The sequence below is a fragment of the Apodemus sylvaticus genome, chromosome 4 (genome assembly GCF_947179515.1).
Source record: "Apodemus sylvaticus chromosome 4, mApoSyl1.1, whole genome shotgun sequence".
NCBI classification, from domain to species: domain Eukaryota; kingdom Metazoa; phylum Chordata; class Mammalia; order Rodentia; family Muridae; genus Apodemus; species Apodemus sylvaticus.
Genome location: NC_067475.1, coordinates 82872628 through 82896384, shown reverse-complemented (window position 1 = coordinate 82896384; position 23757 = coordinate 82872628). Strand labels below are relative to the sequence as shown.

At 47.0% G+C, this 23757-nt stretch overlaps 1 long non-coding RNA gene across 3 annotated transcripts; it reads right to left on the bottom strand.

The window, feature by feature from the left end:
• Positions 1–2021: 2021 nt before the first annotated feature.
• LOC127683204 (uncharacterized) lies at positions 2022–23487 on the bottom strand. 3 transcript variants are annotated; one of them, XR_007977497.1, is made up of 3 exons: positions 23088–23487; positions 8168–12456; positions 2022–7960 (listed from the first exon to the last, which is right to left on the bottom strand). It is a non-coding gene; the product is annotated as an uncharacterized LOC127683204 (long non-coding RNA). The 3 variants fall into 3 exon arrangements; XR_007977498.1 differs by having other exon boundaries at positions 2022–8945; positions 9020–12456; XR_007977499.1 differs by having other exon boundaries at positions 2022–8945; positions 9057–12456.
• Positions 23488–23757: the final 270 nt, after the last annotated feature.

Genomic DNA, 23757 nt, shown 5'->3' with positions numbered 1-23757 from the left:
ATTAAATTCCTAAATCAGAGTGCTTAAAATCAAAATGCTTGATATTGTACCAGATTAGAAGTATGAGTTAGAACTATTCAATACACCCAAAGGTGGGGGGTTTCCTCCTTCCTTCCTTTGTTCCTTTTTTCCTTCCTTCCTTCATTTCTTTTTATTTTGTGTATGAGTGTTTTGCCTGCATATTTGTCTGTGCATCGTGCATGCAGTACACACAAACACCAGAAGATGTCGCCAGGTCAGTCCTCTGGAACCAGAAGCTACCATGTGGGGGCTGGGAATCAAACCCTGGCCCTCTTGGAGGGCAGCCAGCACTCTTAACCTCTGAGCCATCTCTCTAGCCCCCTTCAGAGGCAATTAAACATGAGAGTAAACAAGAACACATGGATTCGCATACTACATTGCTTCCTTGGCAGTGATTGATTGAAAGAACTTTTTAACTTTTATTTTAAAATGAGGAACCGTGAGGGAGGAGGAGGGATGCTTGTCAGGCCACTGATAAATATCAACACGCGGGCTACAAGTGTGTTTAAAGGTAAGATGTGTGTTTACCTGCTTGCCAAGAGTAAAGGGCTCACCATGTATCCTGCTGAGGAAAATTCTTGTAACTTCTGTGACTGTAAAGGCAGGGTTACCCTTGGGTAACCTTTGATCCACATACCTCTTTAAACAAATGACAAAATACCAATCCCCAGCATTCAATCTGTTCTATCCAAAGCCATCGAGTCCCCAAACTGAACTGTCTACCTCTCTATAAGATAACCTCATTCTTGTCTTTATTCTTCCTTTCAGAACATTTTACATGAATGAGTGAAATTTAATTGCTTATGGGAATGTAACTTAAAATATTGTTGGGAAAAATGAAAAGAATCTCAGAGATTAATCGTCTTTCTAAAGATTCACTCTTCTTCTTTATGGCTTTCATCCCAACCTCTTCTTCCGCACCCTGACCTTGTAAACCGAAGGGGGCTGAGTTGACAGAACCACACCACTAGATGAGATGAGACTCTCGGGATGGGATGCACAGGGAAAGACCAGTCAGAGCATGCCTGACAGTGAGCGGGAGGAGTCCCGGAGAACCTCCATCAGCTACGGCATCCACTTAACCTGACAGACCCTAGAATGTGCTACAGTGCATTTCCTTCCTATCTCCATCAGAATCTAGTCAGCAGCAAGCTATCAGATCAGCCTGCAGACGGTCGGATGCAAACAGCAGACGTCTCCACAGTGAAGAGAAATGGCTAAGACAGAGTCATAGTCCTGACAAAATTTTATGTTGTTGCAAAGTAAGCTCAGTCTATAATACTAGAGACAAGTTAAATTGTTATGTTAAATAACCTGTTTCCCAGGGCTGGAACGATGCTGGGAACACTTCCATATCTTACAGAGGACCTGGGTTCTGTTTCTAGTGCGTACACTGATTAGCCCACTACTGCCTATATATAATTTCAATTTTAGGTGACCTGATGCTTTTTTTTTCTAACACCTGCAGGTGTTACATATGTGGTGCACATTCATACATTTGGGCACAGATACATATGCATAAATAAAATATTAAAATAAGCAAACTTTGTAACTGAATGATTAGTAACTACCTAGAATCTAGATCCTTCTAAGCATCTCAGCTTCCCCAGTGCTGGACAGTCGTCCTCTGGGTGCCACATGTGCTGAAAGGACCATCTGTAGTTCTAGTCACAAGGAGACAAAGGGAATGAACTGGTCCAAGGGTGAGCCTCCCAAGCAGGTCAGCAGCTGTTAGAGCCTTTCTCCCAACCCAGTGAAGCAGCCCCACCCACATCATTGGCCAGCCAGCCCACAAGGTGCTCAGGAGGATGCTGTGTTGCTGGATTACATGCAACAGTGAAGGCTCTGCTTCCCAGAGCAGGCGTCATGAGAAAAGAATCCCAGCTGTGAGGTGCTAAGCATGCAACATAAATCAGCTCATTTATGATGCGTTTGTAAGGTCGTTTAAAGAACACGGAAGCTCCTGCCCCCCCCCCCCCATGTTGAAGCGTCTGCCTGCTTTTCACTTGAGTTTTAAACACTGTATTGTGTTTTCTAAAGGTTAACAACAGGACAATGGCTGTGTCGGTCTAGCCACTGACACCTACAGGACACAGCTTGAAATAAGTACCAGAGGTTGCAGGCTAACAGAGAGAAGGCAGAAACCCCAAGCCTGGAAGTTTTAAATCATGCTGCCCAGGCCAAGTGGTGGTGTGCATGCCTTTAATCCCAGACCTCAGGAGGCAGGGGAATTGGGATCTCTGAGTTTGAGGCTAACCTGGTCAACACAGCAAGTTCCAGGAGAGCCAATGTTACACAGAGAAACCCTGTCTTAAAAAAATACGACGATGACAACTACGACGACTACTGCTGCTACTAAACCATGACGCACAAACAGCCCGAGCTTAGAGCAGCAGTGACAAGCACAAACCTAGTCCCCGGGGGCTGAGAGGACTGGGGAAGAGCACATGCTGCTCAGTCGTGAGGACTTGTGTGCCCTGTGTGGGATACAGACAGGGCGGTTGCTGGACTTGCTGCCACTAGCCTAGCTCCAGGTTCCGAGACCATGTCAAGGATATAAAGTAGTCAGTGACAGAACAGGATACCTGGTGTCTTCCTCTAACCCGCACACCTGAGCACATACCTGTGTATACAACACACAAACACACACACACACACACACACACACACACACACGCACACACACACCATACATGCACGTGTGCTTATGACTGTACACACACCAATCAGACAGCAAACAAACAAACAAACAAACATTGCATTTCTTGAGCCTAGATGCTAGTAAGAGTAAGGAGATCAGAGAAAAAAACAAAATCCCCTCTGTCCAAAATAGAAGGAAGGAAGATATTGGTGCCGCGGAGAGGCCTGCCAAGAGACTCTCAGGAACAGGTGTTCAGTGTGCGAGTTTTCAAGAATTTATGTAACATAAAATAGCACCTCTTTCACAGCTTGGCTTTTAGAGCCCCCGAGCCTGGCTTGTGCGTGGGGCTTGTGGAGAGCATGAAAAGTTAGGCTTCACCCCGGCTCCGGTGGCCTGCCCTGGATACACTTAGCATTCGCGCCACCCTAGTAGGAAAGTCTGTCGACTTTGGGTTTCAGCCATCTGACGCCGCCTAACTAGCCATCACAAAGCCGATAGCTTCAGGTGACTGTGGGTTCTTTCGCTCCCAGCTGTGGAGTTCCCTGAGGCCCGCTCCTTCTCTCCATGTGGCTTCAGCCGGGCAGCTCACTTGGGGCTGCAGGCTGCACTCTCAGAGGCTCTCTCACATGGCTGGCTGTTGGGTACAAACCCATCCGTGTCCTCAGTTCCTGACACATGGGGATCTCCACGCTCTACTGCGTATCTTCAGACTGTGGTTGCCGGTTCCCAAGAGCGAGTATCCCAAGAAAACAAAGTAGAAATGCCTGGCATCTTAACATTAGTCTCAGAAAGTCTTGTGGCATGGCCTTTGTCATATTGTACTGAGGTAGCTACAGGGCCTTACACAGAGCTCTGGGAAGAGCACATAAGCCCTGACCTGTCAATGAGAGGGGTGTTAAGGTCCTGTTGAGAGGAAAATGACTAGGTATGTGTGGGAGGGGAGCGGGTATCACTGCAAGCATCTTAGAAAACACGATCTGCCAAAATGAGTGTGTCTTCATGCAGCCAGTAGGAAACGTATTAGCTAAACATGTCAACAGTCAGGGTTACCAGGCCTCCCAGGAGACCAGCATCGTTGTGGCTGTATTTGGCTTGGACCTAGCTCCCTAGACCAATAACCGTCTGCTGTGTGTGGTAGAACTATTTTCACCAACTGCATGAGACATAACCACGGCACAGAAGGGCTTGTAGGTAAAGGAAACACAGAACGCTCTCAGCACATAAGGCCCAGATATCAAAGTAGGACCCAGTCTCGCTGTCTTGAAAGGTGCCTGGCAGCAGTGGGCTCTCACCAGTCACCGGAAACCAGTGGCTCTCACAGCAGGTCTGTGGTAGGACTCAGGCCGACTTTACCTCAGTGACAGCAGACAGCAGGCTGGCACTGCTCACCTTCTATCTGCACTTTTTCCCATTTTCCTGTTTTTGTTTTCCTCATCGTCCATCCGGATCCTGAAACCATTCTTTGTCTCGCTTGTTTCATTGTTGGTTGCTCCTCTCTTGCCCTGCAGGTCCATGGATGGAACTTAGGTCATCAGTCTGCCAGCAAATGTCTTTCCCACTGAGCCGTCTGCCAGCCTGGCCATTCCTTTCCTTTTCATCCTTCTTATTTTTATATCTGAGACAGTTTTGCCATGTACACCAGGCTTGGTTGATTTGCTATGTAGACTAGGCTGGCCTTAAACTTGCAGAGACCTTTTGGCCTCTGCCTCCTAAGTGCTGGGATTAAAAATGGGTACCACCTCACCTGGCTCCATTGTTTAGTTTGTTTGTTTGTTTGTTGAGACAGAGTTTCTTACAGCCTTGTTGGCCTAGAATCCCTCTTGTAACTAAGGTTGGCCTTGAACTCCTGATTCTCCTGCTTCTATCCCTTGAGTGCTATGATTACAGGCAAGCACCAACCACCATGCCTGGGCTCTTGATTTTAAATTCTCTGTTGTATATAGTCTTCATTTAGGGACTGAAAATATGATAAAGAGGGAGGCAGAGATTGATCATAACTAATTAGCAACTAACTTAATAATCAGGAGACTCCAGAAGCACAGCACCCCCACGTGGAGGCAAGGGAGCATTCAAGAGGGACCCAGGAGGTCAGCAAAGCCTTTCAGAAAAAAGGAGACAATCCATTTTAGGTTCTTATATAAACACAGACAAGAGTTGTTTATTGCCAAGACTAGCAGTGATATTTTCAAAGGTGCTAGCTGAATGTGGTGGCACATTCCTATAACCTCAGCTCCTGGGAGGGAAAATGATCCAGGAGAATAAGTTTGAGGTAAACCTGGGCTACATAGCCAGTTTCAGACTAGCCTGGACTACATAGCAAGCAAGACACTGTGTCAGAAGAAGGAGGAAGAGGAGGATGGGGAGGAAGACAAAGAAGAGGAGGATGAGGTAGAGAAGTCCTTGAAATCATTCTCAAGATATCTTTTAGCCACCATTAAATACAGTGAAACCAACTAAGCTAGTCAATGGGGCAAAAGAGTAAACTGTGAGACCCACCCATGTCTTAACTACACAGAAATATTTCCAACTGTCATAGTTAGAGAGTGACTGTCCCCTTGAGTTAAAGGTTTGGTCCCAGGGAAATATGACTGGGAGGTTTGGAACCTTTACGAGATATGGCCTAGCAGGAGATATTTAGAATTGTTGAGCGTGGCCTGCAAGGGGATGGTGGACCCTGACTCTACGCACATTCCAACACTTCTTGACCATGAGGTGAGCAGTGGTACTCTGTCATGTGCTCCTAACATGATGTGGTGTCTCCCAGGCCCCAAGCAGCGCTGCCAATCAGTTGTGAATTAGACTTCCAAACCATAGGCCACATAAACCTTCTCTTTGCAAGGGACGATTATGCCAGGTACTCTGCTAAGGTGGTGGGAAGCTGATTGCTACCACCCTTACCCATTCCATTCTAAATGAACAACCATCTTTCCTCTTCCTCCTCCTCCTCCTCTTCCTCCTCCTCATCCCGCCCAGTCCCCTGCCTTCAGGCACCTGAGATGGATGTATCTGAGGAAGCAGCCAAATGAATTGACACTAGGGATAATGTTTTAAGTGGAGCTGGAGCAGGAGCAGAACAAGATAGAAGGGTTGGGCCAGGCAGTGGTGGCGGACGCCTGTAATCCCAGCACTTGGGAGGCAGAGGCAGGCGGATTTCTGAGTTTGAGGCCAGCCTGGTCTACAGAGTGAGTTCCAGGACAGCCAGGGCTACTCAGAGAAACCCTGTCTCAAAACAAAACAAAACAAAACAAAACAAAACAAAACAAAAACAAAAACAAAAAACCCAACAAAACAAAACAAAACAAAAAGATGGAAGGGTGGAAGGGTTGGAATAAATATTCTTAGAAAGTTCTCTAACTCAACAAATTAAACTAAGGCTAGGTACAAATCTCTTTTAAAGGGGCTGGGAGGCCAGCAGCCAAGAGAACTTACTGCTCTTGGGGAGGTCTGGAATTTGGAATTTGGTTCCTAACACCTACATATGTGGTGCACAGCCACCTGAACACCAGCTCAAGGGTTGCTCTATCGCCATCTTCTGGCCTCTGCAGGCACTGCACTTGCATGCACATACCCACATTCATATATATATCTACATATATACAACATATATACATATAATTAAAAGTAAAAAGAAAATCTTAAAAACAAAACAAAATAAAAAAGAACTAAGGTTGGTTGTAACCAAAGGGACAGGAGAAAAGTCCAAACATGCTAGGGGCAAGAGTCAAGCAAAGGCTGACAGGAAAAGGTAAGGAAGGGGGACCCCACAGGGCTAAGCCAACCAGAGCCTGCTCGGATTGTGCACAGATGCACGGAGAACAAGGGTCAGCCTGGCCAGAGAGTTGAGGTGGTTGCTAGGTAACCAATACGTTAGCTTTATCAGATTTTTTTCCATCCATCATGTTTACTTGAGAAACCTCGATCCAGACAGGCAGTGAGAAGCAGACCTTCAGAGGTGACCACCATTCCCCCAACACTGGGACACCTATTCTGTTTCCTCCCAGAGCCATGTGAGGGATGAGGTGGTGACATCTATGCTTTTGGCCATATACAGAACAGATGACAAGAGCCCCCAACACTTCATGTGAATAAAAAAATTAATGCCTCTTTAATGTTTCTCGTAATTTTTGTCTCCTTAATATAACGTCTGCGTTTATATAAGACTCTCTTTCATGGTGAAAAAGTCTCAAACTACAGAGCAAAAGAAAACTCCATTCACAGAGCCACCTTAGGGGAGGACAGGAAGTTGCAGCTTCCAGGGATGGAGGAAGCAGGTACAGCAGGAAGCTGCAGACCAGAGAGCACGGGCAACCCCGCCCTCCCCTTCGGTTCTGAGACCGCTTTCTCACAGGACTATCACGTAGCTACGAGTAGCACCAGAGACCTTCCTGTTTTCACCCCAAAGTAGAAATGAGTCACTTTCTCTGTTTCAAGCTAATAAAAGTCCCCAGGAAGGATTTGGTTGGGTTATCTAGGTTTTACGTCTTCCGTGGTTTGCCCCCACCAACACCCACGTTAAAGCGCGATTCATCAGCATGGCTCTGATGGTTTAATCTTGACTGTCCACCTGACAGGATTGAGAACCATCATGGAAACAAACCTCTGGGTGTATCTGTGAGGAAGCCGCTCGATTATGCTGACTGAGGATGGAGGAACCTCCCTAAATGTCGGTGGCACCATCCCATGGGCTGGGATCCAGGAATGAATGGAAAACGAAAGCCAGCTGAACAGCAGGGTGTTTACAGCTCTGCTTCCTGCCTGCGTGCATCTGCCTCTGGTATGTGACTGGCTATGTCCAGCTGATGCTGCCAACACACTCCTTCCAGCCAGGGTGGACTATGTCCCTTCAAACTGTGAGCCAAAATCAACAGTTCTTTCCTTAAGTTGCGCCTGTCGGGAACTTTGTCCCAATAATACCTAAAGTGACTGAGATGGTGGCAGAAATGGGAGGGGTGTAGCCTGGAGGCGGGGCTTGAAAAAGGAGCTGCAGCCCTCAGGAATGATTGACTGCTTTCTCAGCTTTCTTAGCTCCTGCTTTCCTGGGACTGGGTTGTGTACTGGAGAGCGAGAGCGTATAAAGCAGTTCTGCCACTCGGGATTAGTCTTCTTCACACACCCACTTGCTCTTGGGCTTTTCTGCCACACTGAGAGAGGCACAGGTCTATCAGCAGAAGTCAGGCATATGCTGGTAGCATGGTCTTGAACTCTCCAACCTCTAGGACCGTAAGTCTCCTTCCTTTATAAACAGCCCAATCTCAGGAAGGCCGCTTTAGCAGAAAGTATCGAAAGGCAATGCTCACCCTGAGAAGTAAGTGTTGGAGTTAGTAGACGCTTCCCTCTATACCGCGGGTGAGTGGTCGCCTAAGTGATGGGTAGGTGGTTTAGTAGTGGTTTTAGGGAGAGAAATTGCATCTAAAGAGGAGAGTGCTGTGACCAGCTGTCTGGCAGTTAGGACCAGGCAAGCCCCGCTCCATCCCCTCCACGTGTGTCTATCTCCTTGCCACTTACCTATCCAGAGCCAGAGAGTCAGGAGGATCAGCCAAGTCCTCTGGATGGCAGATCTGCTGACGCTCTTCATTTCCTCCTTTGTACAAGTCTAATATTCCCCAAATGTCTTCTAGTAGATACCTTTTACTTCTGCAATCTAACAAGAAAGAAACGAAAGGAAGGAAGGAAGGAAGGAAGGAAGGAAGGAAGGAAGGAAGGAAGGAAAGAAGGAAAGAAGGAAAGAAGGAAGGGAAAGAATTCAGGCGGTTGAGAGATGGCTCAGTGGTTAAGAGCACTGGCTGCTCTTCTGAAGGACCCAGGTTCAATTCCCAGCACCCACATGGCAGTTCAGTGTCCGTAACTTCGGTTCCAGGGGATCCAACACTCTCATACAAACATACATGCAGGCAAAACACCAATTCACATAAAATAAAAATAAAAATAAATAAATCATCAAAAAAAGGATATGGTAAGTTTTCATGAACCAAGCCATAAATAATAAGGACCAAAGCTGAAAAAAAAAAGGAGACAGTTTTACAGTTTTAGATGTAATATTCCTGCAAGGCTGAACAGCAATAGTTAGATGTGCATTTGAGGCACAGGGAAGAGAAAAGATTCTGAAAGGAGAGGTAGGGACCTTCAACCATGGACTCCAGCGTGTGGGAGGTTGAAGTGTTGTTGGTGTACAAACACTCATGTAGGGAGTGAGTAAAACCCTGAGTGACCTGCATTACCAGCAAGGGCACAGCCATGTTGAGTGACCTGCATTACCAGCAAGGGCACAGCCATGTTGAGTGACCTGCATTACCAGCAAGGGCACAGCCATGTTGAGTGACCTGCATTACCAGCAAGGGCACAGCCATGGTGAGTGACCTGCATTACCAGCAAGGGCACAGCCATGGTGAGTGACCTGCATTACCAGCAAGGGCACAGCCATGGTGAGTGACCTGCATTACCAGCAAGGGCACAGCCATGGTGAGTGACCTGTATTACCAGCAAGGGCACAGCCATGGTGAGTGACCTGTATTACCAGCAAGGGCACAGCCATGTTGAGTGACCTGTATTTACCAGCAAGGGCACAGCCATGGTGAGTGAACTGCATTACCAGCAAGGGCACAGCCATGTTGAGTGACCTGCATTACCAGCAAGGGCACAGCCATGTTGAGTGAACTGCATTACCAGCAAGGGCATAGCCATGTTGAGTGAACTGCATTACCAGCAAGGGCACAGCCATGTTGAGTGACCTGCATTACCAGCAAGGGCACAGCCATGGTGAGTGAACTGCACTACCAGCAAGGGCACAGCCATGTTGAGTGAACTGCATTACCAGCAAGGGCACAGCCATGTCAAGGGCTCCTATGCATCAGACCCATGAGAACGTCAAAGCTTACCCTGGGTGAGAGTCAGAGGAAAGGCAAAGGCTTCCCATGGTCTGTGTGAGAATGTTGACAGTGTCTGGAGAAAATGTCCACCATAACTCCTCCCCCCACGGTTAGTGCCTGGAGTCTGCTCCCCTGCAGTGATGGTCCCCACTGACGCTAGCTACACCCATCTCCTTGCTCCGCTGTGTACAATAGCCCCATATCTCTGGTCAACTATATAATAACCACTCAGCTTTGGGTGTGCCGTGACTTCGTCTGAGAGCCCAGACCGTCTGATGCCAGCTTGTCTGTCTGTCTGTCTGTCTGTCTGTCTCTGTGCTTTCTTCATTTGATTACCCCAGTTAGATCAACCCCTAGATTATAGGCATGGAGCTCTTGTAATCCAGACCACACTTAGACACATATTTGCCCAATTCCCTGTGGGCACTGGGAGGCTCAAGGTGGCTTCTTGGGTGCCTGCATGTTAGCTTGTGGCTCTCTCCACCATCTTAGAAGGGAGAGGAGGACTGGGGTGGGGTGGGGGGTGGAGGGAGGTCATTGTCACAACCCAAGAAGCTGAATGGGAGCCAAGCAGAACTGGAAAGAGTTTGTCTTTTTTCTCCCTGGAACACATAATGTCCAATCACTTGAGTCTCCTCTTTTACTGAAATTATCATTTAATACAAAAGAATATTTTGAAGAGAGCAAAAAAAAAAGTCTTTCATTTTAAGAATTTCTTTTTTGTGCATTTCTGTCATTGCTAAAACTTCTGTAACTGACATGTATATTTCCAAGAGTGTAAAACAGAGGTTCAAAAAAATAAAGTTCAGCTAAAAAAAAAAAAAGTTTAATAGCAGGGGGCAAAAAACAAAGGCGCCAAGGCGGCCAGCGAGAAGTGAGCGCACTTTTCTGCTTCTCAGCCACCTCTTCGTGAGGTGATGGACAGGCAGCAATCTAGACTCATTCTCTGGAGAGAACTGAGAGTGGTTAATGGGACAGAGGGAGAGAGAGGCTGAGAGCGGTGGGGCAGGTGTGGAGGGAAGCTGGCTCACAGGCACACACAGGGCAAAACATCTGTGCACAGCGCTATGCATCTGGAAGCTCTCACCCTAGGTAAAAGGTCATGTGCAAGACTGTTACTTTGGGAAGCAGATACCTGACGTTTGTTCTTTCCCCTGGATCTTTCGGCAAGTATTGCCACGTTGTTCTAGCCAGAGTCCACCTGTGGCCCCTGCGCCCCTGGCAAAATGCCACTGAAGCAAACTCACTGAGAAGTAACTGCAGGAAAATTTGGGTTAAAAACCTGAAATGAGGTGGTGCCCATTGTCCCTTCAAGTCTCCGCCTTTGGCAGCCAGTTAAAGGCCACCAGTAGACCCACTGGGACAGGCGATTGATTATACAAAGGCTGGGTATCAGAAACCCATAGTCTCTGTCTGTAGAATGTGTGGCACCCGCTGCACCTCTGCTCCTGGACAGCTGGCTGCAGGCCCTCTTCCTGTCCTGTTGCCTGGGACTGGGCGCACAAGTCTGTCTGGATTAAACTCTGTACCACAGGGAGGGAAGCTGAAAGGCGTGGCGACCAACTTCCACCCCTAGCCACGCCAACTGACTGCCGGGGAGCAAGCACACCACAGACAGGGGCCAAACTCCCTGGCTTTGGCCATCTTTCAGAGCTCCAGTCTGAGCAGACACAGAGAGAGATGCACACTAGACTGGTGCCGGCTCACTACCCCTGCAGAGAGGATGCGCTAATTTTTAAAACTTTGTTTCTTTTTTTGCTTTTGTTTGATTAGCTTTGGCGTTTTGCTTTGTTTGTTTTGTTTTAGCAGGGTCATTTGGATATAACCCAGGCTGTTCTTTTTGACTTTTTGAGACAGGTTTGCTTTAGCCCAGGCTAGCCTCCAACTCACTGTGTAACTTAGACTGTCTTCAGCCTCACAGCAATCCTCCATCTTCAAGCTCCTGCATGCTGATAAGTCTCCAAGCCTGGCTTTTTCCCTTCCTGAGTTGTTTGGTTGGTTGGCTTGACTTGGCTTATGCACTGTTTGTTTGTTTTTATTGTTTTCATTGGGTTTATCTGTTCCCTGTTCCCTCTATGTCTCTCTGCCTCTGTCATTCTGTGTCTCTCTGTCTCTGTGCCTTTCCTTTCCCCCTCCATCTCTCCTCCTTACATCCTTTTCACTTTTTTATTTACTCCAACTTTCCATTTTGATAGGTATTCTCTGCTTCTGAAGTGAGCCAATGTAAGCCAAGTTAAAGTATATAAAGTCAGGGTTATTGGGAAGCTGCTCTCTGGTTCACTGGTCCTAAGGAAAGAGGCCAGGGAAGCCACTGTGGAGACTGGAGGTTGGGGGAGGGAAGTCACCGTGGAGAGCGAGAAGGGGGGAGGAGTAAGAGAAAGAGTGTGCACAGGCCAAGACGGAGAAAATGCAGATGGGGGCGAGAGAGCCCCAAATGTCTGGATTGTGTAGGGAAGAGCTTCGGAGGGGAGGGAAGCCCAACCCCTAGGCAGGAAAGTTCAGGGCAGAAGGTGGGGTGGTGGGGTATGCCAGGCTTGCCCAGTAACAAACAGGTAGGGACTGAGGGATGCTGGGAGAGCCTGGAGGCCAGGTCCGCGTTGGTATGTAAAATATGCACCTCCACCATTTATCCCCCAACACATCTCTTTTAAATTATTTTTCTTTCTTTCTTTTTTTCTTCTCAGGATGGGGTTTCTATGGCCCCGGCCTCACCCCGTTCCTACTGTTGAGGTTACAGATGCCGTAGCTGGTGCTTGCTTCGGGTTTTACTTTATCCTCTGTGTTTGCTGCTCATTCTGTTCTTCTTTTCCCACTTTGTACACAGTGCTGGGCATGGAGCCTGGCGTGTGAGTAGTCGGTGCACAGGCGCTCTGCTGAGCTACATTTCAAGTTCAGTGAAGAGTCAGCACACATCGCTCCACTAACAGCCTGAAGAAAAAAGACAAATTAGCCGGGTTCTTAGATGATATGACCCTGTACTTAGAAGACTCTAACGCCTTCATCAAAAGAGGTTTGAATTTGACTTACAAATAAACTGTATGAGGACTGGCAAGATGACCTAGCAGTTAAGAGCTCTTCAGAAGACCAGAGTTCAGTTCCCAACACCTTTTTGACAGGTCACCACCACCTGTAACTGTAGCTCTAGGGTGCACACACACACACACACACACACACACAGAGAGAGAGAGAGAGAGAGAGAGAGAGAGAAACAGAGAGACAGAGACAGAGAATTTAAAGTAATAAAAATAAAATCTTAAAAGCATAAGTCAAGAAGCAAGAAATAAAAATCATACAGAAATCAGCAGTTTGGATTTGTTATTCTGATAATGAACACTCTGGGAAAGAAATCAAAGGCGTAATCCCAAACACAGGGTCTGAAAAGGTATAACACACCCAGGAATAAATTTATTCTAGGAGGTGAGAGAGCTCAACAATGAAAACTATAAAATATTGCAGGAAGAATTTTATGACGTTAGAGAGTGGGAATAGTCCAGTAGAATTAATGCCTTGAAGATTAGGATAAATGTAATCACCACCAAAATCCCAATGATATTCTTCCCAGAAATAGAAAAAAAAAAAAAAACCTTAAAATTCATACAGAAGCACAGAGGTCCCTGAACAGCCAAAGCAACCCTGAGCAAAGAGAGGAAGGCTGGCGGTGTTAAAATATCAGACTTCAATTTACACTATAGAGCCACAGTAACATAATAACAAGGAGAGCTTTGTGGTCACGGAAAAACAGACAGACAGACTGAAGAGGACAGAGGAAAAAGCCCATGCAGCCACATCCACCTGCTTCCCACCAAAATGTTCCCCAAATTTACAGCGGAGCAAAGACAGTTTCTTTAGCAGATGATGCTAGGGAAATTGTCTCTGTCTCAGTCCATGTCATAGTCAACTTAAAATAGATAAAAGACCTTAACATAATTTGGCTGTTTGCAACCACCAAATGGCATCATGGGAGGAGCACTTGAAGACACAAACATTGGCTGTGGTTTTCTGACTGATGGCAAGAACTGACAAATAGGATCAAGGTAAAAGCTTCTACACAGCAAAAGTGACAATGACGAGCGTGAAGAGTCGGCCTACACAGTGAGAAAAGAGCTTTGCAACTGTTCATCCAGAATGTAAAAAGAATAAAAAAAAAACTAAGTACCAGAAAGAACAAGTAAGCCAACCAAGAGACGGGCAACTAAACACTTTTCAAAAAAAAAAAAAATACAAATGGCCAATAGATAAATGAAAGAATAGTTCTACGTCATGGGGAAGAATGTCCCCCAGGAGCCGGACACGAACTCAAATCATGCTGAGATTCCTCCTCACCCCAGTTAGAACTGCTGTCATCAAGACAATGAAAAACAATTGCTGGCAAAGGGGAAGGAAAAATAAACCCTTTATACACTGCTGCTGGGGATGGAAATTAGTGTGGCCCTTCTGGAAACTGGTGGGCAGGTACCTAAAGAAACCTGTGAACAGAGCTGTGACAAAGTCATTACTACACTCCACTGTGCACACGTGAAAGAATCAAAAGCAGTACAGGATGGAGGGGCCTGCACAGCGTGTTCATCGAGGCACTGTTCACAACTGCCAAGTCATGAAACCAGTCTAGTTGCCACTCAGCTGACGAGCAGGCAAATGAAACCTGGCAATGGACGCAACAGGTGTTGTTTAGCCTTAAAGGATAACAGTCAGGTGTTTGCAGGAGAATGGGTGGAACTGGGGATCATCACGCTGAACTAAAGACGCCAGACTTAAAAAGATAAACATCACGTGTTTTCTCCCACATCAGACTCCGGAGCAGGGGAGAGACAGGGATGTAGAGGAGACTGAAAAGGATTGAATCGATTGGAGGATCAGGACGAGTTATGGGTAAGGGACGACGATGGAGGGTAAATACAATCGAAGTAACTGATTATTTAATAACATTATTAGATACTTCAGGATCTTAAATCATTTCAATTCCATCTGTCCAGGAGAGCCATTTCTATTTTTCGGGATACTTTGGAGCTTCTGCCTCTAAGAAAGAAGAGCGAGCCGGCCTGGGAGTGGCCTGTGAGGCGAAGTTGCTGGGATGACGCCCTCCAGCAGCTTGGTGCTGGGTCTTCAAAAGACCAGCCTGTGGACCAGCAGCTGTGACCGCGCTGGACGGGTGTCCTAGGTATCTTTTCTGTTGCTTCAGCAAATACCGTAACACAAAGCAAGGTTAGGGGGGTTGATTCATCTTACATTACAGCCAAGGCAGGAATTCAAGACAGGACTTGAGGTAAGAACCGCACAGACTGCAGCTTACTTCCTGGCTCACTCAGCGACCATCCTAGAGAACTCAGACCTAACTTCCCAGGGGCAGTCCATAATGGGATGGATCCTCCCATGTCAGTTAGCAATTGAGAAAGTGTCTCACAGACGACCCCAAAGGCCATTCTGTCTGGTCTGTCCTTCAGCCAAGGCGGAGGCTCCCTTTCCTTAGTGACCCTAGATTTCTGTCAGGTTGATAGCTACAGCTCTCACAGAGTGGCAAGTGAGCTGTTAAGAACTCTTTGACGAGGACTATTATGATGCTCTTCTGAAGACAGAACTGGGGTGCACACAGGAAACACTGTATGTATGTCCCAGATGTTAGCGGCATTGAGAGGGCTGAAACCCTCACAGCAGCTGGAGCCATGTGTGAATGAATGTTCATGATGCCTCTTGGCAAGTCACCTGTCTCTCTGAGGCCGGACTCCTTCCTAAGATCTTTGGGAAAACTACTGGAGTCAATGCAAATGTGTGATGAGAGTGTCCTGTGTGCTAAGGGCGGCAGAGCATGGCTGGTGTCTGTTCTTCACACGTAATGAGTTCACAGACCTTTGAAAGGCACAGTGGTTCATGGAGCGTGGTGACTAGCTTGCTCTGTTCTTTTCATTGATAGAGGAGTTAGGATGCTGTGCTCTTAACAGTGTGTGAGAAATCAAGTCACTCAAGCCCCCGATACGTTTGGCAGGCTGTCACATGAAGATTCTTTCCACAGTGACAAAGCTTCTACATGGACATGAGGGAATAGTGATAGACGTTACTGAGCACTGACTGTGATAAGCACTTTCTTGTTTTGGTTTGTTTTTTTTTCCCCTAAGTTTGAGACAGGGTCTTGCTAAGTTTCCCAAGCTGGTCTTGAACTCACTATGTAGCTCAAACTGACCCTGAAGTCATGATTCTCTGTTGCAAGATATTTCCTATCCAATCACACTGAGGCAGTGAGAGGCCAGAGATTGGAGGGGAGAGAGGAGGAGGAGCTAGAGGGAGAGAGAGGAGATGCAGGTGAGAGAGGGAGAGAGGTGCTGGAGGTTGGAGCTATAGTGTCAGATGTTTATTTATTCAAAGGTTAGATATTGGGATAGAACTTTTACTATAATTGATTGGCTTTGTTATTACTGTATTGGCATCTTGAACTTGTGTTTTAAATATATTTGAATCTAACTGGCAAATTAAGTGTTGAGAGTCTGTTCCACCAGGAAATTTTGAGAGCCGTGGTGAGAACCATGAGAGCTGGTGTGCACACAGGAAACACTGTATGTATGTCCCAGGTGTTAAAGGCATTGGGTAGTGTGACATGTGTAGAACGTGGGTCCACTGATGGCGGAGGGAGAACGCAGCTGAGATGCTGAGAAAACTAGCTAAAAGAGATTAGCTCAACGGTGACAACGAGAACCGGGCTGAGCCAGACCCTGTCGAGACCTGGTGAGTGTCAGGCGAGACAAGAGAGACTAGATAGCTCTCGAGAGTCTGAGGCAGTGACCAGGTTCTTGAGAACATGGTTTGACCCCTCCAAAGAGTTAGATTTCTGCCCCCCATAGACCTGCGATTAACAGCGGTAGAGTCATGAACCATGCTGAGTGGGCTGGTTGTCCTGCAGTTATGGCGGGTGCGGGAACATGTTGGGTCATTTAAAAAAAAAAAATTCCCATTACGATTCTCCACTTCAGCCCCCTACAGAGCTAGGCACACAGGCGTGATACCCCAAACAGGCTCTTTGAAGTGTGCCATGTGAATAGCTCACGCAACTCTCCGGGTTACAGACACTCTGTTCTCCCCACATCACAAAGGGACAGAACAACTACTCCATCATAGCGACCCAAAACTGAAATTGGAATCCAGATAGTCTGTGCTCAAAATCAGCCTGACTGTTTCCAGGTCACTTACAGGAACACCTGGGCAGCCACTGTCATGTGGCTAACGCTCTGGGCCTACTCCTGGGCCAGCAGGTGTTTGCTGCTTACTCTGAGCCCTTTACCCAGGTAAGGACTGGAAGTAGATAGGAAGCCAGAGGCCCTCTGCGGAAAGCTAGTTAGGAAGGTGCAAGTCCAGGGGATGGCAGGTTCCCCCAGGAGCACACACAGCTCTCAGTGTCAGAGGAGGAAGATTGACTTGGAGAACATTCAGGATGGGTTTGAAGGGACAAATGGCCCTTCAAGAAAATGACATATCAGCCCAAGGAGGGAGATGAGTCAAAAATGCAGTACGGTATAGATTAGACAAGGTCAGGGCATTGGGGTAGCAAGAAAGAAGACTGGTGACGGCTGTACCAGTGACTGCAGCCAGGGGCTCAGTGTGCAGTTAGGAAGTCAGATTTTATTTAGTTGGTGTGCCTTGGAAGAATTTCGGGGTGGGGGTAGTATGGTGGGTGCTGGGTTTGGGACTAATGACCCTCAAGGCCATGTATAGTGAGTTTCAGGAAGAGAAGGCAGATTAAAGAGACAGGAGATGAGGAGAAAGGCAAGAAGAGAACGGGGAGGGAGAGGAGAGATGGGAAGATAGAGAGGAGTGATGGGAGGATAGAGAGGAGAGATGGGAAGATAGAGAGGAGAGATGGGAAGATAGAAGAGATGGGAAGATAGAGAGGAGAGATGGGAAGATAGGAGAGATGGGAAGATAGAGAGGAGAGATGGGAAGATAGGAGAGATGGGAAGATAGGAGAGATGGGAAGATAGAGAGGAGAGATGGGAAGATAGAGAGGAGAGATGGGAAGAGAGGAGTGATGGGAGGATAGAGAGGAGAGATGGGAAGATAGGAGAGATGGGAAGATAGAGAGGAGAGATGGGAAGATAGAGAGGAGAGATGGGAAGATAGAGAGGAGAGGTGGGAAGATAGAGAGGAGAGATGGGAAGACAGGAGAGATGAGAAGATAGAGACCCTGCCTACCAGCCCTTTATAACAGGGACACCCTGCATTTCATTGCCGCTGGTCTTTGAAGAAGTCCCAAGTCATGCTGTGAACCTCGCATCTGCTTCTTGGATTTGTCATCATGGGCACCAGGTGCTTTAACCTGCGTCCTCTTTAACTTTGCTGGATACACTGTGCCTTCCTTCTTCGGCCTCCTTGAATGCTGTTTCCTGGAGTTCCACCCCTCTCCAGAGTCTCCATCCTCCCTATTGTCAGCCACACTGTTCACCCGTGGTGTTTCAGTTTAGTCACACCCTTCTCTGTGCCTCTCTGTGTTGTCTCAGTATCTTCCCTCTGTAGCACTTGACACAGTTACCATGGCGCGTGTGTGTGCTAATTTAACTAGTGTCTGTCTCCACTTTAAATCTCCCTGAAACAATTAACCATGTTCTGCTTATCTCTCCCAAGATAATATGTCCTCCAGACGTTCTGTAAGAGAATGAAGAACACATAGGATTTGGAAACTGAAAGAGAGAATAAAAGCTAACACCAGGCTTTAGGTCACTAGTGACAGGAAACAGGCTGCTGCCTTTTGCAGTGATGGGGACACAGAACAGCATAGGGATGACTGTGAGGCAGCCTTTTCACATGTTAATTGGAAGTGCATTATCAGCTTGGCCAGCCAGCAGATCACAGCAAAATTACCACTACAACTCTGGGGAACTATTACAGCCAAAGAAAGGGAAAATAGTGATTCTGAAGGTGTAGGAGTTAAATTAGTTTGTATACAGCCAGATAAAAGAAATAGAGGCTTAAAGTGGAGGTGTTTATTTGTCTCTCAAGTTGAAGAAATTTGGGGGTAGGGAGTCCAGTCCTGGTGAGGTGACTCCCTGGTCATCTGAGAGCTGTGTTAACCTCTGTATGTCCATACTTAGCATGTAGGTTCAGTCCTCTGCCTCCTTTCATCTGAGATGGTTGCCAAAGCTCTCACCAACAAACTTATCTCCATGCAAGCAGGGGAAAGAAAGGTGTTGGGGAGGGGAAGGGAAGGGGGAGAGGCAGGTAGGAGAGGGGGAGACGGAGGAGGAGGGTTAACAACATTTCTTCTACTCACTGTGACAGAAAGTATAGCATAAACAAATGAGGGAGGGCTTCTTTTGGCTCGTGGTGTTCTGCCCATGCTTGGTCAGGCTTGAATTTGCCTGCTATGTTCAGAGAGAATATCATAGTTATGGGGATAACTATGACCAGAAAGAGAGAGAGGAAGAGACTGGACGATGTGTAACACTCCAAAGCACACACCCAATGACCCACTTTCTCCAGCCAGGTCCCAGCTCCCAAAATAACTCTGCAAGCTGGACATGACCAGAATTCTGCACATGAGTCTATGGTAGACAATTCACACTCAAACTATAACAAAGCAAAGAGGTGAAAGAGTCCTTTGAAGGCCTGGTCTACTATCTCAAGGACCAAGAGTATTAAAAGGGGGCATCTTGCTAAGGAAATCTGGGAGTCTGGCTCCCTTGAAGGAGGTCCAGGGTTTTCCAGCTAGAGAATAATGGGTATGAGGTGGATGATGACCTAGTAGAGTATAGGAAGTAACAGTCAAGATCATCAGAGGGACAAGAAGTGGCATCCATGATCTCCCACCCGGGAGGAATGATAGTGACCCAAGACACCTATGTGGAATGAGAGAAGGAGCACTCTCCACCAACCTGCCTCTGGCTAACAGACACCCAATGCAGAAGTGAAGCAACTCGGCCAAGCTTCCACTGTACATGAGCAGAAATCTGGGTCTGAAATCAGATTCCCCCTTGTTGGAGTGGCAGAGTAGACTGTGGGGGAGGTTGCGGCAGGACTCCCAACATGTCTGAACAGAGCTTACTACATCAGCATGGAAGATCTTCAAGGCTATCTGGGATGGGGGCAGGCCTGGATTTGATGCCCAGCTGGTCTCAGGAGACTTGGCAGCTTCGATGGGGTTTAGCTCACCTCTATGTACTGTGCAGTGGTACAGGGTAGGTAGGCTATCAATAATCATTACATTGCCATCATTTTAAAAGAACAACAACTATTTTTTTGAATAATCAAATGGAACAAAGTGGATGAATGAAATTACAGCAGAGACCTGTCTCAGCTGGGTTTGCTGTTTGCACGCCAAGAGATCTGAAGCTGGGTATGCAGGCTTGAGATTACCCATAATTCAACTCTGCTGCTCTAGCTTTCCATACTCGCTCTGTGAGCATCTGTGCCTCCGTGTCTCCACTGTAGCCTTCCTCCACCATGCCCCCTATCTTAGGGTTTCTACTGCTGTGAAGAGATACCATGACCATAGCTACTCTTACAAAGGAAAATAGTTCATTGGGGCTGACTTACGGTTTTAGAGACTTAGTTCATTATCACAGTGGCAGGAAGTATGGCACCATGCAAGGCAGATGTGGTGTGGAGAAAGAGCTGAGAGTTCTACATTTGGATCTGCAGGCAGCAGGTCCCACTGGGCCTGGCTTGAGCATCTGAGCCCTCGGAGCCCATTCAAGGCCACACTTCCTAAAGTGCCATTCCCTATGGAACCAAGGGAACTCTTTATTCAAACCATTACATTCTCCTAATACTGGATCCCCTGTAAATACACAGGTCCTGGAGGATCAGGTAAATCTCCGGCCCCTTGCTGGTTCCGTGTTCTGCTCACCCTCAGATCCCCTCCCCCACCATCCTATCTCCTCAATATGTGCTTCTCTCTCATTCCCAAGGTGGAGTTTCATGACAACAGAGAGTCTAAGCAGACAGTAGCCTTGGACTCTGCCCCTGACTTACACTGTAACTAATAATGGACAATAATGTGTTATAAGGCGTTGGGACTGGAGGTCCAGCAAGCTCTCTGTTCTGTGCACGTTCTGTGTCTGTAAGCTCCCTGGACTGCTGACATCTCCCATCTCTCTGCTGCTGGCCTACTCTTTGCTACTGTATCTGACTTGATCTTGTGGAATTTAAAAGGCTGAAAATTAGTTATATTTATGGTCTTTCCCTTGTTGTCTTTAAAAATATCTCATCAATTTGATATCAGCATTCAAAGCAAAATAACATTAAATTATCAGAGGAAATATGCAAAAATCTGTAAATGTTGTAAGTGAGATGCTTGTTAAAATTAATTTATTTTTGCTGGGCATAAACTGGATTCTGGCTTTATTTGGAAACACAGAATTTATGCTTCTTGTAAAATATGCCAATAAGTCCTACATCACTGTAGTCAGGACTAGAGCCAGCTGGAGAGGAAACGGAACTCGGCCTTTGCTTGTCTGTGGAAGTTTCACATCCTTACACCCTGAAGCACCCTTTGCTCCAGCTCCTTTCCTGAAGAGATCTCTTCATCTGCTGCCAGCTAGCTGGCAGTGTGGGAAAAGCTGCTTTGCTTATCTGAGCCTCAGTTTACCCACCTACAAATTGAAAAGTGCTATGTTGGATTATTTTGAAGTCGGTTCTCAGGTTGAGGCGTGTGTAAAAAATGAATAAAGCAATTTCCAAAGGCATCATCATCCCAGAGGCTAAGGAATAATCCAGGGTTTGGCCCAGGAGTCAGTACACTTAAGGAGAACTCCCAGATAATTCTCAATCAAGGAGTTTGAGGCGCATGTTTCTGAGAGCTGCAATCATCTCCTATCTCCCTACATTCTAGAAGAAAGAAAACACAGGGGTAGAGGGATTAAGAAAGAACTATATTATCTACTGGAGAAAAAGTACGAAGGGCAAGTATCATGGAGCCTGGGACTGAGTTGTGTGCACCAACCCTGTCTACCTGGGCAGAGAATCAGTTCACCCATGGGCAGGGCAGGGTGGGGAAACTTGATCAGCGGTTGCTTTGTGTATCTTCTAACTCAGTGGTTCTCAATGATGCCACCCTTTAATACAGTTCCTCATGGTGTGGTGACCCCCAAACCATAAAATTATTTCATTGCTACTTCATACCCGTAATTTTGCTACTGTTATGAATCATAATGTGGATAACTGATATGCGGATCTGATATATGACCCCTGTGGGTCGCCACCCACAGCTTGAGAAACACTGGTTAGAGTCAAATTGTTCCCTGAAAATGAGTCACTTACTCTCATTTAGAGCATGAGTCTCCATCTCGGGAATCCGCTGGGAACTTTTAGCAGCCCCTGCATAGTGTACGATGATTCCCCCAAAGAATTAATGCAATAGCAGATGATTTCCCCAAAAAAATCAATGCAAAGGCGAATGGCTGGCTTCACATTCTCCCAAAAGAGCTCTTTCTAGTTTCCAGTGGTGGACATCATATGCAGGAGCAACAGACTTCAATAGCCAGCCCTCTTCCCTATGGATCTGAAATTAAGAGATGGTCTCTAGTAGTCCCCACTGACAAGGTCCTCTTATTGGCTAGCAAATATGGTGGGGCCATATTTCAGAGGGGGCCTGGTTTATCTCATAGCGGCTCAGAAGCAAAGGGAGAGACTGAAAAGGTTTAAGGTCCCCATACCCCCTTCAAGGGTTTGCCCCAATGACCTAACTTCCTCCTATGAGGACCTACCCCCTAAAGAGTCTACTGCCTCCCAATAGGACCAAGCTGTCAATCAATACATGGGCCTTTGAGGTTCATTTTAGAATAACAACAACAACAACAAGTAGCAATAGAAGCATTGTGAGAGTTCCTAAACTCAGCAGTTCTCAAAAAGTGTAAGGCTAGATTCTCCCCTGAGACTCAAGAGATCTGAGAGTGCTGGTAAAATTCAAAAGTGAGTTAACTGCCCCACAGACAGACCTCCGCTATCTCTAGCACAGGGGTTCTCTACTATAGCTGCAGCTTCACCTACAGCCTTCTTTGCTCCCTGCCCGGGGCCTGCCTGTGGGGCGGAGACTCTGGAGTATGCTTTGACCCACTGGGTACCTTCAGCAACCCTTGCTTAACATACTGTGAGCCTCCAAAGAATCAGTGTGACGCCAAAAACTCGGGAGTGAGGGTGGGGAGTGGGAGTGGGGGTTGGGGTTGGGGGAGATGGCTGACTTTGAGTCTTCTTCCCAAAGGAGCGCTTGGCGTTTCTACCTGTGCTGCTTGCTTAGCCTTCCTGTGGAATCTCAGTGGAGTCCTCCTTGCTCCCACAATTCTTCCACCCCGCATGCCAGCAAACCTTGCACCCTGTGGACAATGCGAGGTCTATTGCCTTGCACGCGATGGACGAGCCCCGGTGACTTAATGGTTTCCCAAAGGCCCTGCCTTCTAATGCCATCATTTTGGTGATTGCATTTCAATATATGGATTTAAGAGAGACAGGAACATCCAGATAACAGCACCAGGCTATGCACAAAAGTGTTTGCCTCTGCTTAAACCCATAACAAACCTATGAGAGAGACAATAGAATTGTATCCATTTCCTAGAAATGGAACTTCAGAGAGATGAGTAACTTACCAAAGGCCACTCCGTAGTCAGCAGGAGCCCCAGGGTCCAGGGCTAGGTGGCTTACCTCTGGAGCCCAAGTCCTCAGGCACTTTGTTATTGCTTCACCTCTGACTCAAGGAGTTAAAGGGCTCCTGGGCTATAGCCGATAGCCCCAAAGGGGTCATCATTATCTGTCTCTTCCTTGACCTTCCCATTTGCCTTTCTGTTCTGGGACCCAAGGATGGGAGAGTAAATGTACTTTGAGGCAGTAATAGCCTGGATAGGCAGATAAAATGCTGGGAGTTCTTCATGGTGATAATCAGACCCACCCGGCCTCTGCTTTGATAGAAAGAAGCAGAGCAATTGAAAAGGGCGCTCCCTGAATCTGAGGAGAATGTGCACAGGGCCCGGGGCGTGGCTCCCAGCAGAGCACAGGATTAGCACGCAGGAGGCTTTGTGCTCTCTGGGGAAATGACCAGATTCTGCTGTGGTTGTGCTTTTTTGCTCCAGTGCGTATGTTTTTATTCTTTGGTTCGTTAGACAAGCAAGGTCTAGAGCTTCTTGCTGCAGGAGGTGAGCAGATAGCTTAACTGCGATGAGTCACAGCCTGGATTTGAAACGAATGTACCCTGAAAACACACAGGGTGTAGACTCAGTAAATAACTAGCTGACTGACTCGTCGGAGACCAATTACTGCCTC